This window comes from Stegodyphus dumicola, chromosome X1 (assembly GCF_044657685.1).
Source record: "Stegodyphus dumicola isolate Sdum_Otavi_A_Nest chromosome X1, ASM4465768v1".
Taxonomy (NCBI): Eukaryota; Metazoa; Arthropoda; class Arachnida; order Araneae; family Eresidae; genus Stegodyphus; species Stegodyphus dumicola.
This window is the reverse complement of record NC_140780.1, coordinates 150,588,654-150,602,280: the sequence shown is the minus strand read 5'-3', so window position 1 is coordinate 150,602,280 and position 13,627 is coordinate 150,588,654. Positions and strand designations below refer to the sequence as shown.

The 13,627-nt window shown below is 30.1% G+C and overlaps 2 protein-coding genes across 2 annotated transcripts in view; one reads left to right on the top strand and one right to left on the bottom strand.

Annotated features, from left to right (window-relative positions):
- The window catches only part of LOC118183889 (phosphatidylinositol 4-phosphate 5-kinase type-1 alpha-like), a 488,382-nt gene that overhangs the window by 175,999 nt on the left and 298,756 nt on the right, over nucleotides 1-13,627 (top strand). The window lies entirely within an intron of this gene.
- Nucleotides 1-13,627, bottom strand: part of LOC118197004 (uncharacterized) — a 572,804-nt gene that overhangs the window by 425,876 nt on the left and 133,301 nt on the right. Inside the window, exon 2 of the mRNA XM_085807849.1 lies at nucleotides 8,453-8,518. The gene's annotated coding sequence lies outside the window, so the exon portion shown is untranslated. The remainder of the gene's footprint in view (nucleotides 1-8,452; nucleotides 8,519-13,627) is intronic.

Here is a 13,627-nt window from a genome sequence, read left to right as displayed (position 1 = left end):
AAGCAATGTGTGTTTATATCTTCGTAAAAATAAAGTTTAAAGCATGAATTCCATTATTCTTCATAACAGCGACACTACTCAATTCCAGGATGTCGAGACGTAATTATGGAGCCTAAATCTATATGTAGCCCAAATCGTTTTTACAAAGTTCCGTGGTCGAAAATAGGAAAACAACAACAAAGTTAATGGCAAAACATTGTCATCTGTCTAAGGGAATTTGACTCATATTCACGTTACACATGGGAAAAATTTCCAAAAACACCCATACAGCCTGGGAAAACAACTAAAACTGAAAAAAAAAAAAAAAAAAAAAAAAAAAAAAAAAAACCCACCAATGAAATCTCCAATCAGAAATCCACAGAAGCATACCATTCTAATTCTCTGTCTCAAGTAGTTAAACATGGAAGTATACCTGTGACCTGTACTTCTGTTACTTTAGACATTCGTTAGATATTTTAGTTATAACGAAACATCGCGTTACAGTGAATACTTGCCTGAGGAACATACGATACCATGTTCCTAATATAGTACAGACAATAATTCTCAATGATCGGCCCAGGCGAATAATGCTTTGGTATACTGTTTACTCATCTCAAGGTAGCTGCAGGAAAGTCAAACAGCTAACAGATATTCTGACTGAATCTTTATTTTACTGAGCCCTTATGAAAACTCGTACAATACGAAGCAAAAGCTCTTTATCACGGTCAAACAGGAAGGATTTTGCTCAGAGGATGGAAGCAAAATACTTTTATCACGCCTTTTATAAAGGGCCTGTGCTATCGTATTTGACTTCTGTTTAATACTCTAAAATCTCTATTTCAGTAAAAGAAGACTTTTTAAATTTTTTTCTTGTTTAATATATTCGCATATAATCTAGCACTCATACTGTAGGTTCAACTATCATAGTTTCATTCAATTATCATGTGTACGTAAAAAAGTATGTTTTTGATTAGTTTGGATTATTTAAATTATTTTATATACTTAGTTTATTAATCTTGTCATCTATCTATAGCTCGTCGCGAGTTACTGCTATTCATATAGATCTCACGGGGGCTCTTTCCTTTATCCTTTATCATTATCTAATCCTTCCATTCACTTTGTTTCCATTATTTTGTGTATCTCTTGTGAGTGCATGTAGTGTTATACAATGCCTTTCATGTTTTATTTTTCGAAGATTCTCCCCTTTTTATATATCAAATGCAACAACATATTTATTCTTTAAATGACTGATCTGTTGCCTCCTAATGAGTAGCATTAGCCTTTATAAGACCTTAGTATTTTTCCTTTTTCAAAGATTGCATCCAAATGACATCATGGTACAAAGGTAAAGAGGAAGGAACGAAACTCCCATCCAATCCGTTATAGTGGTTACTTCTTTAATAAATGATAATATCAGGACAACAGCTGTCCCTCTAGAAAAGAAATCTATGCGTTATTCAGAAAGGAAATAGAATCATTCTCTTCCTTCTTATCAATTACTCTTCAATAGCTGTAAGAAGTAGGCGCCTTCATAAAACTGCTTTCAATTCTTTATGTATCCGTTTTAACTCTAATTACCATGTATTTAATAAAGAGGAATTACGTAATCGATTCTATGATTGCACGTGTTTAAATATTAAAAGACTGGTCAGTGCCTACCGTACGAAACCATAGGAACTCAGGAAAAATTAACAAATTTGGATATTCAACCTTGCCTTTTACGTGAAAATTCTCTGGAAAACATTCAGTGATCTAATAATTGAATTATCAATACTTTGCAAACCATCATCGTAATGACAAGATTTTTTTTTTTTTTTTTTTTTTTTTTTGAGGGAGAGAGGTCAAGGCCATCAGTCCCAATGAATACCAAATAATTACATGTATATCATCAACGATTGCTAAAACGTAAAATCACTTCTCTGAGATGTAAATAACGAATTGCTACCAAACTTATTACAGATATGTGAAGTTGATAATGTGCATACTTCTGCGGCGTATTTGTTTATCACAATCCATCTATCAAAAAGATTATTTGTTCGAATCTCGGTAAGAGCAAAGTTGATTTTTCACGTCCTCTTGTGCAGAAAATCCTAATAGTCTTTACACATTTTCTCCTAGAAATAAAAACTGCACTTTCTCGTCTTTTTTATTCTGTATTAACAACGTATTTGTTAACAGATCCTGAATTTATTGTCACAAAAATGTTTTCCATGATAAATGTACTGGTATTATTGCTTTACGTAATTCAAACACTGAAAGACTAAGCAATATGCTTATTTTTGTCAAAAATATATAAGGTAATTTCTTAAATTAAAACAAATTAAAGTTTAATTTTTAACAAACACGTATAAAAGTAAAAAAGCAAATTTAAATCCTAAAAAAAGCTAAAATAATTTTTAAAAAATTTTAAAAAATTTAATTAAAATTTTTAATTAAAATTGTATTTAAATTTAATTTTTAATTAAATTCAATTTATTCTTATGAAACAATAAGGTAATTTTTTAATATAAGACAGAGGATCATACTTAGTCAAACATATGAGTACAATTTTTAGATAAGAAATATATCGTACTGAGTGGAACGTATTGCCCATATCTCTTTGGCTTTATGAATTTCATACGAATTCTGAATAACATTATATATTAACATTTTGTTACTAAGTCATGTTTCTTTTGCTTTTTCTCTTGCAGTATTTTTTTTTTTTTTTTTTTTTTTTTTTTTTGATGGATTTAAAGTCACGCTCATAGCTTCTTTTGTTTTAAAAAAAGAGTTAAATACATACTCTTATTTCAATAAACAAAATGTTTTGTGGTAAAACTGTGAAAAAGTTAAATTAGTAATGAAGATTTTTTTTTTACCTTTTTACTTGACGTAATGAAGATTTCATTTCACTTTTCTCTGCACTCACGGAAACCTGAGGCTAGAACATGGACTGCCTTCCCTAGTCATAAGCTTCTAGTGAACATTCACTTAATAAAATACATTTGTTATAGTGAAATAGCAGTTTTTTAAATAAGGTAATTGCTCCCTCCTTCCAGCACGCTTTCGTGGTGCAACGGTAGCACACTCGGCGCCTATTCGAGAGGCCCAGGTTAGAGTCCCGGCGAGGGCACTGCTCATTTTCCTGTCTTTTGCCTCAAAAACCTAATAACTGTACAAAGTATTTGACTAAAAAAAAAGAGAAAAACGAACATAATTATATTGTTCCTAATGATTACTATCTCTTTTTATTACCAAAACGGCATGGTACAACTAAACTTACCAGCATTCCAACTTTTCAACGTCAAAATATTAATATTATATTTTATTACTGCTGTTGAGTGAGGTATGTTGTAAAAGCGTAGTTGTGATTACATAAAGAAAAGCTGTCTATTTTGCGAAAACGTTCCTAAACTTGTAATTGCTAATAAAATATGCTTCATTTGCAAATATCTTTTTAACAACATATCAATAATGGCAATGTTGCAAGTCTTGAATAGTCGTGGATAAATTTAATTAAATATGTAATCTCGAAAGTAAATTTTAACTCAATTCTTTTCAACTTATTCTCCTCTTTAAAATCTTCTCCCGATTAAATTCGTTTAAAAGATTTCAGATGATGCCAAACTTCAAAGCTGAATGCATTTTATTACTTTACACGATACCAGAGTATGAATAAATGCATTGACTTTATTGATTCGAATTTTTCACTCGAATTCTCCTAGAAACTTTCTCGAACCTCGTCAATCTCAGAATCTGTTACACGACACTGACATACCAATGTTATTTTGGAAGCTAAAAGACGCCGCATGAGTTTAAATGATCGAAGAGAATTCGCAAACATTTGATACAACGTAAAATGTTTCGACTATAATGAAAAAAACAAAAAATTGCATGAATGGATTTTAAGATTTGAAAGCAACATGCGTTGTATGACCTACATTGTACTGTTTGCTGAACAAAGCTTGGAGAAACAAATAACATTTCCGCTCACACTGCTTATTTCATTGCTCAAATTCCTTACATTTTAAAGGCATTAGAAATTTTTCAAATGTACCTGTCAGAACCCTTTTCTTTTTCTCATTCCAGGCGTTCTTTTCAAGCAATAAAACAGCTTTAGAACTATCTCTTTCCAAGATAACAGCTATTTCCAAAAACGATATTTCTAGGAAAGTGTGAATATAAGAATGCGTTCCCATCTTCTAGAAAAATTCATCCAAAATGCGCAATATTTCTTTGCATACGACATCTTTGTTTCGCTCGTGAAAACTTTGAGATGATGGAAAAAAGAAAATAGGAGCAAATAAATAAAAACTTATAATAGCATCATACGCAACAGAGGTGCATTCTTCAAAAAACGTAGTGCCAAAATGTGTTTTAGTTAAGATTCAGATTTTATTATTCAAATAAATCCCTACATCATCCATGGAGCTTGAAACTGAAAATATTATAAAATACTCAGTTTTTGAAAAAGCAAGAGTAGCTGAACATTATCTTTGAGAAGAAAGGTCTTTAGTACATGGCTTATATTTATTGTTTGATTTAAAGGAACGAATATTTCTGTTTCAAGCTGTAATATATAATTAGACTGAAAATAAACGGTGAAATTATAATAGCGGGAAAAATTAACGTAGCAACTATAAAGTCTCATACAACTTCGGAAATTTTGCATCTAAAAACCTACTACTTACATAAGATCTCTATTTTGCCACGTCTGATATATCTCTTCATGCAGAATTGTTTATTTCTACAAAAAAAAAAAAAAAAAAAAAAAAGGTTTAAATAAAACATAGGATATGTAACATAAAAATGCTACAGGGAAAATGCTGTGTTACAATTTTTTAAAGGTACATAAAAAGGATTGCAAAGTCTTGTTCTTTTTGCTATCATAAAATGTACTGGACGTTGAAGACCGTTTGGTGAATTATCATAAAGTCCTCTAAAGTTCTACAAAGTCAGAAAAAGGGAGTAAATAATCTTTTATTAGCTCAAATAAAATTTTATTCGGCACCAACTCGTGCTTACAAAAGCCAACACTTTTGGCATAACTCAAAAGGTACTGAATAACTTCAAAATTCATGAAGTTACCCTAACAGTCTCACAGGTTAACCATCGCGCAAGGTGGCTGTGACTCGAAAGTTGGCGTAAACAAGGTTAATGGCAAGAGCTACTCACCGTCACGGAATTCTAATCGCTACAGGATCAAAGTTAGCAACGTGGGCTTCAATCAGCCAGAACACGCTCTCATTTCACCCTCGTAAACCTTCCCTTAAAAAACTTTCTACTACCTAATTTGAATATCGCGCGTGATGGAAATTTGCATTCTGGCAGGAAAATGAAATGAGAATTGAAAGGAAATTTAACTTTCAATTCTCAATTCAATTCAAGGTATAATTTAAAACAACAGGTTAGAAAATTAAACGATACACAACAGCATTAATAGTTTAATCGTCCTCCTTGACCGAAATGCAAACTTTAGCAAGCTTTACAGCAATTTTCCATGCTGTATACTAGACAGCTCAAGAGTTCCTGTAGTAATAAAATGTATTCTTCATGATCAGCACCTTGAAGCTCCTACAGTTTGCTATGTGAAAACTGTAGTAATGCAAGTCGGCATCTAATGCATCCTACGCATGTCTTATCAGATTTAAATCCAAAAGAATATACGAGTCAGTCAACCCACTAGACTCATTATCAATGAAGAGGACTCCGCTGCAGTGCATAGAACTCTAATAACTTTAATCTCTGCACCACTGGAAACGGGACGTATTTTACAACCCGAGTAAGTGTAACACTAATCGTAGGTCTCCTCACAAATACAGTTATCTTTTGTACATATTCTCACTCACGTTATATCTGAATAGTTTAGATATTGTCGCTGCCGCGAATTCCCTTACCATCTAGGCTAATTTCAGTTGTCTAATTCTTTTAGCAATTGTTGCCGAATAACGGTTCTGAGAGTCTTTTTCACTCGTTTTCATCCTTAACCTAATTGTCTGCATACATCACCAGTTTCTTTAAACAGCTTCCAGATTCTTGATTTGATGCTTTTCACGATTTTTAGGTCTTTAGAGACCTGTGTCAGTTTCTGGCCTCCACTGATTCTCCCAATGGCAAGCCATTTCTCGAGATACGTTAGATGCTCTCAACATATTCTACCTTCCATATGAGAAATGTTTTTTCCAACTACTGGTACATTCATTGAAATTAGAATTTTAAACCTCCCTTTACAATCTTTTCCACAAGAGCTGAAATAACTTAGGTGCAAATATTTTCATATTTCTGTGTGGCATAAGTGAATCCAATTAGACTACGCGATGACATTAATCTTATGCTAATTAACTACCTTTCAATAGGCTTTACTTAATAAAATTAAAATAAACTTATCTTTTGCACAGAGCAAGAATTAATTTATCTACATTTTTATACTTTTTATTCTTTCCTTTCATTTGTGAACAAGCATAGAAAAACAGGGATTCGTTTATCTTTATTTCATGACAGATTCCTGCCTCAAGATACTTATATTATTAAATGAAATTTAATTTTTAATTAAATTATAATTTAGGAGATAAACCTTTTTTTAATACGGAATTATATTTTTTAATTTACTGGTATTTGATTAGTTATACACAGCGTATCATAAAAGTATAACTGAGTTTTTAAACCGATCTTAAAGAATGTGACAAGCGTTAACTACATATAATCTAGACCTTTATGAAACTTCTCAGTTCCCATCTCATTCGAAGTTCGAGGCTATGACCTAATCGAATTATGCGTAGAAGATTGAAACGTAGTACTTTCTAATATCGATTTCTTCCGAATTTAGTCATAAAATTTTATCAAGTAACTTTTAAATAATAATATTATACTGTACCCTATAATACCTTAAAAAGCTACTATTGCTTAGTTCTTTTCGACTAACTGATTATTAAAAGGGTGTAATTTAGAAAATATTATATACTGCGAGGCAATTATTTAGTTATAATAAAATTAATTAATCTTTGAGAATAGCTGTTATACGATTGCATAAATCGAGCATGTCAACATAGAAACCTGCATATATTTTTCATTTCTTACCTTAAGTTAGGCATTTTTTAGATCATTCAAATACTGAAAAATTCATATATGGCCTTACTTATTCCTAACAAAACTGAAAGCTTTTCGCATAAGAAAAGAACCATGTTATTTTGGCGGCTATAAATATTGAAGTTGGTAAGAATAATGTTTTATTTCTTTACTCGTGAAATTTTTATCTTTCGTATGTTCAATAATAAAGTGCTTCAAAATTTTACACTATACTAAAATTGTATAAAAGTTTCCTGAATGTTTTAAAATGTCAAATAACACGAATAATGAATATGAATATCAGTCTTCAATTTTAAACTTATTTTCAGAAATTTTTCGGGCCTATACTCATTTCATAAACTAAACGTTTACTTTTAGTATGATAAATTGCTTGAGCTTCAAAAAATTGCCAAGCTCCCTTTTATGTATTATTTCTATGAATAATGATCAATTTCATGATATGAAAATACGCTCATAACTTGAGGGACAATTTTACTTTTGACTAAAGAGTGTTAAGGAAGAAAGTTGGGAGAAGATAAAAGCCATGAAATGAATTACAACTACGATCTTTTATAAAACATTTATTATCAGTAAATATCAAGATACAAAGAACTCGTTACTATTATTTTCTCATACAAGGAACGAAAGCATATGATATAAAATTTAAAAGCTATTCCATGATATTTGCATGTATGTGATACTATATATTTACTTCCTTCTAATTTATAAATGTAGTTTCTTTTCTGGAATAAAATAATTTATATTCTTTCAATTTCGATGTTGGGTGTTTATTAAAATTTCTCATTAGACTTAGATAACGTAAATAAATATCGTAAGACTTGTACAAATTGTACAAAGAATATTTTTTATATACTTAAACTACTATTTCACTTTTCTTCTTAATTAGAATCAAACGATTTTGTGTTAGTAATGTAATACATGGAGTTAAAAACATCTTTTGTAAGATAAAATAACTCTGCACATGTTTATAAACAAAAAAGGTTGTGCCTATTATAAATTAAAAATATATCTATTTATATTAGCCAAATGTATTATTAAAAAATAAAAATAAAACAAAAGTTTTAACTATTAAGATATGAATTTATTTATCCTTTAAATGCTGAGTCGATTAAGCAATTACAGATAGATTAACTATTTGAAATATAAACTAAAGATACTTATACTTACTCCTCAGAATGCCGCAGAATGACTTCATTCTGAGTATAAACTCTGCATGAGGCTACTGGTGATGAAAAAATGAAAGGTCTTCTATATGGGTGGCAGCACTTACCGAAATACGTGTATAATAAATGCATAATAATATAACATAATGTTTCAAAAATTTTCAGAAGATTCTTCTTCAGAAGATTCTAAGAATTTGGATTTCTAACATCAAAAGAATATTGAAAGCTTAGAAATTGTAACTTACCAATTACCGCTTGCAGGAATTTCAGTCTCCAAGTACTTCAACAATTCAAAGACCGCTCTCAGTTTCCTAAAAATATACAAGAAATATGGTATCAAGATTTTACTCCATGTAAAATATATATTTAGCAACTTTTGCAAGCACTTTTGTTTCCTTTTTTAAGGATTAAATTTTTTTCATTACATTTCTTTTCTGTTGCTTTATTTATTATTATGGTAACTATTCTTTTCAGATTAATATAAATTGGGTTCTAGTAATATGATTATAGGAAAGCTCAAAAGCTATGATTTGTTGTTGCGTTATTAAAATTAGTGCGAGTACTTCAGTTTTCTTGCTACTGAGATTTTTCTAAGCAATTTCTTCTACGCCTTAGTTTGTAATTTGAGAATATAGAATGGACGATACCAGTTGTTGGATAAAGGTCTATCTTTTGGATATTCTCTTTAATCAATCGTCTTAAAATTAATGACAAGAAAAAGTTACGATACTTTTCATACTAAACTCTCTTATACTAAACAACAAAATAACAAAGAAACGATTTACTTGTTTATTTTTAAAATATTGAAAATTTAACTTTTCATCCATAAAATAAACTATCTATATTAGCAAATAGCAATGTTTAAAGATCTATATAATCACTAAGCACAAGGGAACCAGTGTGATGCTGTGGTGTAAGCGGTTACCATGTCTAGGCAGCTAGAAGGTCCATGGTTCAAGTTCCTGTGAGGAAACAGGTGATATTTCATGTTTCCTAGCTTCACTAAACATGTCTAGTAGTCTCTACAGTGATCTCTGTACTAAAATAGATTAGATGATAACTCAACATCTCTTGGATCTGGACGGCTGAATCACGTACCTATTCTCAGTCGCCCTTTAATTGGTGGATAGTCACATTGTCAAGTTCGTGCTCTTGTAGTGTAAGTTGTTAACACGTCTAGCTGGCAGTTCGAAGTTCCGTGGTTGAATCTATAAAATTCAAAATTTTGTGTTTCCTGGCTTCGAAAAAAACCTAATAGTCTTTACAGTATAAATGGATACAAAGAGCTCTAACGTAACTATGAATAAATTATTCATTACTGTGAGACACGGAGAGTTTGTAAACTGAACTTCTGTCGGAAAAACATTCAAGAAATGGTAAAGCACATTTATTCCAATGTTAATCACGAAATCTATCAATGCAAAGTAAAGAGAATATTTAGCAATGAAAATTAAAGAAAATATCTACCAAAAATATGTCGTAAAAATGTGTGTCTCTTGGGATTTAGCAGCCTGCCGGAAGAAATTACAGACAATGGAAATATTATTTATGCAAAAGAACAAGGAAGTAGCCTTTTTTTAACTTGATTAGAAAAGCCACTGAAACGTTGATCCGGAAATGAGAAATGGTCTGTAAAAAATCCTCATGATAAATTGTAATATGAAAAATTTGCATACTTTAGAATGCGATAATAAAAACTTTAAGTTAGATTAGGATGAAAACATTTATTTAAGTTAAAACAGAATATACTGTTAATTAACTAAGAATTTTTTATGTTCCTGCATGTTTTTATTTTTTAATCCCACAACTTTTTCTAACATAAAGCTAATTTTTGTAGTTGTAAAGAGACATCATTTCAGATTACGCGGGTAAGACTTTTGTTTCAATTGATTGCTATTTTCTACTTTTTTGAGTTATTGCTTTAAAAAAGGTTTTAAATACCTATTCAGCCGGCTAAATTGGGGATTTTGGCTCCAGTTTCAGAAAATTTAATGAAAGGTTTTCCGAATAATTGCTTCAAATGAGATTTTCATGCTATATAGACGATATTTGCCGCAATAACCTGCTTTTTTTCTCCTACGAGAAAGATTTTATTTTTATTCGTTAATTTATCATTTCAGAAATAAGATTGTTAAATTATAATAAAATTATTGCCAAACATTAAGTTTGTGAATAAAATTTTACTCATCCTAACTGAGTGATACGTCGCTTTACAAGATTTTTTATCCTTCCTTCCAACATGCCTTTTGTGGTGAAACGGTTAGCAGAGTGTGCTAAGCGTTATTCTAATTAACTAATTTATTCAAGATCATTTTATTATTCATATTAATTAAATGGGACTTTTTTCCAAGAGCATGTATATTATATCAGCAATGAGTTATTCTTTTGATCCAAAAGTACAAAAAATGGTAATACGCGCTGCTGATCTTTTTGCTATGTTATAAATATACTTCGATCTTCCACTGTTTCTAACGCTTGATAAATGTTAAATTTTAAAGCACAGTTCTTTCAACTTTAGACACCTTAGATATTTTATTCATAAATAAAACATATTTTGTCTAAAAAAGAAGACTTAATGAAACAAACATAGTCTAGAGAGAGAGACAAGTGAAGATATAACGTTGTCGATGAATGCAGGAAAAGGTTAAGCCATAGAGATCCGAGAAATAAACAATCGAATATTAGAAAGCATAGCAATAGAAAGATTTCGAAGAAGCGCCCTACATTTGTACCAACCTCATTTCTAAGCGTTTCTTAGAATGTTCGCTAATGTATTATCAAACACGTTTCAATGAGTTCAAATAGTAAATGTTCGGATTAATCGTGACTCTCCTGTAAGTTATTTGTATGACTGCCTACCTGAGGGTGTTAAAAACTCGATTTTCTATAATTGGCAGGATTTTATCTTCCGTTAAATATTTATTTATTGTTTTATAGGGAACATCGAGCAGGCCTTTTGAAGGTTGAAGAATTTGAAGTTTCAGTTCTAACTGAAGGCATAATTGAATTTTAAATTTGTATTGCATAAAACATTGAACTGACTTTACCATTCTCTTTTTATTTGAGAGTTTATTAAAGTTCTCTCGAAGCGGTAATTCATATCAGAAACCTTGGGGGTAAGAATAAAAGGAAATGCCAACCCTACACTACGAGTGAAGCCCTGCTGCCTGGCTTTGGTCTCCACAGGGGGTGTTTTTGTTTACATTCACAGCTTCCTTGACAGCGCTTTGATAGTATTTAAACACACGGCAGTTTCATTCAAATCAAAAAGAGGGACACTTCCGCATAAAAGAAATTCATTGTTTTATGCATAATAAAAATTTGTATAGTTTAGTGACATTTATGCAAAAATCACATTTTGGTTATTTTTCGATAACTTGCAACAGCGATTTTGCGGTACCTTTAAATTTGTATACATCTTTCGATACCCTTGATAGAATATTCTCTACTTTTATTTTATGTTCCAAACACCAAAATGTTTTAAATAAAATACATGTACTGTCATCCACATATTATCATTTTATTTTTATATAACTAAAAAATAATCACTTTGGGTTAACTAAAAAATGAAAAAAAAATAAAGTTCTGTCTCTGTTTTTTAAAATTTTATTTAACAACATCTTTAATTGATGACTGCACGTAATACAAAATTATAAATGAAAAATCTTTGTTATTCAATACATAACTTGAGTAGTGGTCTGCTATTTTTGAAAGAGTTCGAAGACATGAAAAAATCATCATTAATGTTATTAATCGGTATATCAATATACTTTGCATATTGTTACCGCCTGGATTATCTCTCAGTATGAAAATTTCAGGTATATGTGAATGTAGATTAATTAGTTGATTTAACTGTTTTAAAAATGAAGCAATATTATGCAGAGTAAGGGAATTAAGATTGAGATCTGATGACAGTGAGTTTAATATTTAAATGTGAAATGGATAATTATTATTTATTATATTATCAGAGAACTATTAAACTGGGTAAAATCGCTAAAAGACGTATTGAATGCTCTACCAAAATATGTTTACTCAAAAATTTGAATTGGATAACGAATGCATCCTAAAACGTGTTTTAATTCAAAATTTTGAAACTTGATGGCTAGATATAAATATAAAATTATGCATGTTAAAATATTTGTAATTAAGAACATAGGTCAAATTAAGTTTTTATTAAATAGGGTAAGGCATGCACGGGCTGTCTGCCTAAAGGGGGAGATGCCATCTTGGAGGAATTTCGAAGGAAAATGATTGACTGGGTATTAAAAATAATGCATGTGATTTTTATTTAAATTATGTTTATACATATTTCTTGTGTAAAAAATTTTCGTATATAATAAATTACTTTATTCGAAAAGGATAATGAATGCGCATAAACGATGATTTGCACAAGTGCGAATGCGAATGATTTGCACAAGCCGAAAATGAAAAGTATTAAATATATATGGTTATTATGTATATGCTTGCAAAATGTATGTATCTGCCTTATTTATCTGTAAGAAAATACGTAAACATTTATCAAATTATTTATAAATCTATTTGGAAATGAAGGATTTATTCATTCATAAACTCCTGTGAAAGTTACTGTGAAGAAATCTAGTTATTAAATATATCTAAATTTAAAATGATTATAAATATTTTCTAAATAAATAATAAACTTAGCATTTAATTGGTATTGTAAAGCAAATTCTGCGAGATGCATACTTAAGGAAGTAGTAAAGAAGAGTTTTTAGAATATGTAATTTTGAAATTAAGGGTAAAAAAATCTGATAAGTATTAAAAAAAATTATTTCCTTATATTTTATAATAACCCAGTTACAAGTTTTAAATAATATTAAAATAAAAAGAATCCTTTGTTTATTCCCTTTCAGAAATATTTATACAATGTTAAGTACATCGAAATCAGAACCAATATTTAACATTAAAATAAAAACACTATTAAAATAAAAGGTGCTGTAGTTTGAAGTGAACAGAGTATTAATTATAAATTGACTCAGGGTTTCAATTTAAAAGATGCCTCAGAAGCTAAAAAATCATCCATATTTTAGAAAGCATTTCAGGAAGAAGCTATGTAAATAGAAAAGAAATAATGCGTAATTTTAATATTAACAATAAATGAACTTTGGTCTTTTATTGTTAATATTAAATCTTAATTTTTGTATTCTTTAACCGTATAAGGTATTTCTCCCACCTTCCTAGCGTGCCTTCGGGGTGTAGTGGTTTTATACGCTGGGCCGGTATTTTAGAGGTCTGTGGTTCGATTCCCAGTGAAGGTGTTGCTAATTTTTCATCTTGCCCGCTTCCAAAAATATCTCGAATTATCTTAACATTTTTTCTAATGAAATTAGCGAAAACTTGTGAAAATTTTTCATTCAAGTTAAACTGTTCCGGAAAACGTATAGCATTTAATTCCATTCAGA